The sequence below is a fragment of the Rutidosis leptorrhynchoides genome, chromosome 3, assembly GCF_046630445.1.
Source record: "Rutidosis leptorrhynchoides isolate AG116_Rl617_1_P2 chromosome 3, CSIRO_AGI_Rlap_v1, whole genome shotgun sequence".
NCBI classification, from domain to species: domain Eukaryota; kingdom Viridiplantae; phylum Streptophyta; class Magnoliopsida; order Asterales; family Asteraceae; genus Rutidosis; species Rutidosis leptorrhynchoides.
This window is the reverse complement of record NC_092335.1, coordinates 575212750-575217739: the sequence shown is the minus strand read 5'-3', so window position 1 is coordinate 575217739 and position 4990 is coordinate 575212750.

The window sequence follows — 4990 nt, the reverse complement described above, 5'->3', positions numbered from 1 at the left end:
AAGGGTGCTATGCTATCTTAGCACATGTTAATAAAGTTGAAACGAAGGAGAAAGTGAAGAGCATCAATGATGTGCCTGTGGCAAGAGATTTTCCTGAAGTCTTTCCGGAAGAGTTGCCGGGATTACCTCCATTTAGATCTGTAGAATTTCAAATAGATCTAGTACCAGGAGCTACACGAGTGGCTCGTGCTCCATATAGACTTGCACCATCTGAGATGAAAGAGTCACAAAGCCAGTTACAAGAATTACTGGACCGTGGTTTCATTCGACCGAGCACTTCACCGTGGGGAGCTCCGATTTTATTCGTCAAGAAGAAAGATGGATCTTTTCGAATGTGTATAGATTATCGTGAATTAAATAAGTTAACTATCAAGAATCGGTATCCACTACCGAGAATTGATGATTTATTTGATCAATTGCAAGGATCATGTGTTTACTCGAAAATCGACCTAAGGTCGGGCTATCATCAACTACGCGTCAAAGAAGAAGATATTCCGAAAACTGCTTTTCGAACACGCTACGGTCATTATGAATTTTTGGTCATGCCGTTTGGATTAACGAATGCGCCAGCTGTATTCATGGACCTCATGAATCGAGTTTGTAGTCCGTATTTAGATAAGTTTGTTATCATTTTCATTGACGATATTCTTATCTATTCCAAGAGTGAGCAAGAGCATGAACAACATTTAAGATTGGTATTAGAATTGTTAAGAAAAGAACAATTATACGCCAAATTTTCTAAGTGTGCGTTTTGGTTAAAAGAAGTGCAATTTCTTGGTCATGTTGTTAGTAGCAAAGGAATTCAGGTTGACCCAGCTAAAATTGAGGCCATTGAAAAATGGGAGACTCCTAAGACACCAACGCAGATACGCCAATTTTTAGGTTTAGCCGGTTATTATAGAAGGTTTATTCAAGATTTTTCCCGAATAGCTAAACCATTGACATCGTTAACACAAAAAGGGAAGAAGTACGAATGGACCTTTGAGCAGGAGAGTGCATTTCAATTACTCAAGAAGAAGTTGACCACGGCACCTATTTTATCGTTACCTGAAGGGAATGATGATTTTGAGATATATTGTGACGCTTCGCGACAAGGTTTTGGTTGCGTCCTTATGCAACGAAAGAAAGTTATTGCATACGCATCCCGACAATTGAAGATTCACGAGCGGAATTATACGACACATGATCTAGAATTGGGGGCAGTAGTGTTTGCATTGAAGATATGGAGACACTATTTATATGGGGTTAAATGCACTGTGTTTACCGATCATAAAAGCCTTCAACATATCTTCGATCAGAAACAGCTGAACATGAGGCAACGTAGGTGGGTCGAGCTGATAAACGACTATGATTGTGAGATTCGCTATCATCCTGGGAAAGCGAATGTAGTGGCCGACGCTCTAAGCAGAAAGGAACGGGAACCAATTCGAGTACGAGCAATGAACATAAAAATTCACATGAATCTCAACTCACAAATCAAAGAGGCTCAACGAGAAGCTCTTACTAAAGAAAACATAGGAAATGAAATAATGAAGAAGTATGGGAAATAACTCGTTATACGGGAAGATGGAATTCGATATTTTGCAAACCGTATTTGGGTACCAAAGTTGGGTGGATTAAGGAAGTTGATATTGAATGAGGCACATAAGACAAGATACTCGATACATCCTGGAGTTGGAAAGATGTATCAATATCTTAAGACGCATTATTGGTGGCCTAATTTGAAGACAGACGTTGCAACATATGTTGGGGAATGTTTAACTTGTTCCAAAGTCAAAGCAGAACACCAGAAGCCGTCAGGATTACTTCAACAACCAGAAATCCCAGAATGGAAATGGGACGGTATTACTATGGATTTCATCACAAAATTACCTAAGACTGCCTGGGGTTATGACACCATTTGGGTAATAGTTGATCGTCTCACCAAATCTGCACATTTCTTGCCTATAAAGGAAACGGATAGAATGGAGAAACTATTACGATTATACATAAAGGAAATTATTTCAAGGCATGGAATACCTATTTCCATTATATCCGATCGTGATAGTAGATTTACATCAAAGTTTTGGCAATCACTACAGGAGGCCCTGGGAACTCGTTTGGATATGAGCACCGCATATCATCCACAAAATGACGGGCAGAGTGAAAGAACAATTCAGACTCTTGAAGACATGCTCAGGGCATGTGTGATCGATTTTGGAAACGGATGGGATAAATATCTACCATTAGCAGAATTCTCGTATAATAACAGTTATCATGCGAGCATTAAAGCTGCACCATTTGAAGCACTGTATGGAAGGAAGTGTAGATCCCCTATCTGTTGGAATGAAGTAGGAGATCGACAATTAACTGGTCCCGAGATCATACACGAAACGACTGAGAAGATAGTACAAATCAAGGAGAGATTGAAAACAGCCCGTAGTCGACAAAAGAGCTACGCCGATGTCTGAAGGAAACCATTAGAGTTTCTGATCGGTGACATGGTTATGTTAAAGGTGTCACCTTGGAAAGGTGTAATACGTTTTGGAAAAAGAGGTAAACTGAACCCAAGGTATGTAGGCCCGTTCAAGATCATCGAACGCATTGGACCGGTAGCTTATCGACTCGAATTACCACAACAACTCGCCGGAGTACATAATACATTTCACGTCTCAAATCTTAAGAAGTGTCTTGCAAAGGAAGACCTCACCATTCCTCTTGAAGAAATCCAAGTCGACGAGAAACTACAATTCATAGAAGAACCAGTCGAAATCATGGACCGTAAAGTTAAACAACTCAAGCAGAGCAACATACCAATCGTTAAGGTTCGTTGGAATGCTCGAAGGGGTCCCGAGTTTACTTGGGAACGAGAGGATCAGATGAAACAAAAGTACCCACATTTGTTTCCCGAGAACGCAAAATAGGTACAATTTTAAAATTTCGGGACGAAATTTATTTAACGGGTAGGTACTGTAACGACCCGGATTTTTCCGATCGTTTTATACTTATGAGATTAATATTTACATAAATTAAACCTTACCAACATGATAAGCAATCTAAATTGTTGAGACTTATGTTTTTGAAAAGAGTTTTACACAACGTTTGACCGTCCAAATTGACCGATGATATCACGAACTATATAACATACGATAATTATACGTTTGTGTATATATATGTATTTATATATATTTAACATGATCTAAGGATGTTTTAACATCTCATTGTGTACTAATAACAATGAGTTATAAGTATATTTTGAAACTACTAACTAAAGTTTTCAAAACGATAACTATACGTAACGTTCTTCGACATAAATACTTAAAAGTTATAATGCTTATACATGTATCGTATAGATATGTATTTAATCACTTTTAAAGGGCTTACATACATAAAACAATATAAGTATATTTACAAAAGATAGCTATTTTTGAATCCTCGTTCCGTTTTCTCAAGATTTCTATACGTACATCTAGGGTATATGTACCCGTATCATACCCAGCTTCTATACGTATTTACTATTGGTATATACACATCAAATCAACATTCTAATCAACACCTAATCAGCCCTTGTTCATGCCCTCAAGGAGAGGTAATTAGAATTGGAAGCTAGCATAGATTTTTATACAAAATAACAAAATTAGGAATCTTTTCTTTCTTTATAAACTAAAAACGTTTTTATGAATGAACACCATTTCTTCACCCCATTTTCTCATACTTACACTCCCATTTCTCTCTCAAAATACTCTTAACTTCATACTTGATCATCTCCAAGCATTTTCCCCATCATTTAGCTTCAAAAACAACCCTTAATCATCATAAGAAAAACCATACAAGAACACTTCAATAATCCTTCCAAAAATACAAGTTTACTTCTAACCTTTCAATCCCACTCCACCACTCTTTCGATTCCAAGATTTTTCTCATCTTTTCCAGTAGCTTTGTCCAAGTAACTTGAGGTAGTAACCTTATTCATAACCTTATTTGATTCATATTTATATAGCTATCTTATTTTGTGTTGTAAAATTTTAACAACAAGAACATAGTTTGAATGATTTCAAACTTGTTTGCAAACTAAATAGATCCTTCTAACTTAACTTTTAAAACACTTCAAGACCTGTAATATATCATATGGATATGCTAACTTAACAAGATACAACTTGATTTTACAAAGAACACCTTAAAACTGAATCTACATCGTTGGAGTGCAACCGGGACTGTTTTGGGTTGGATAATTAAAAACCATCTTAAACTTTGAATTGGAAGTTTATGTTCTGGAAAAATAATATTTTTTATTAATATGTTAACACATAAAAATTTCATGGTTTAACTCAAAGTGTAAGTTTTTTTTAGAAAAATGATCATTAAATGTTGTTTTTATGATGGATAATGATCACTTTCATAAGTTTCACCAAAGTTTGACCTATAACCTGTGATTTCGAATACAAACTAAGGTATTTTCAGTTCATATTCTTAAAATTTGACTCGATCCAAGGAAGTGGCAAGTTGAACCAATAAAAACGGAGTTGTAATGAAGAAACTGCGACTAAAACAAGATTGGGTATCCGAAGCTAGTTTAGCTACGAAAATATTTGGAGAAAAAGTAAATTAATCATATCTTTTCTAATTAATATGATATTTTATATATAATTACTTATGATTTGATTTTATATATTTCAGGACCACCCGTAAACAACGCGAGAAGATTAATCATAAGACCTCATGATTGTACGCAACACGTCATTTGGCAACACGGTACTTTATGTACGCAACACGTCATTTGACAACATGGTACCATGGGTCGAGATTAATTCTGATCAATACGAATACGATGGGGTCTTTATTTATTTTATTTAAGCAACTAATTGTGGACCACTAACATCGGACTGCTAACTACGGACTAAGAAAATATTAAAAGTATATATATATGTAACGATTACTTAAAAAGAAAATATGTTGATATATTATATATATGGTTAGGTTCGTGATATCTATCGGAGACCAAGTCGAGTTA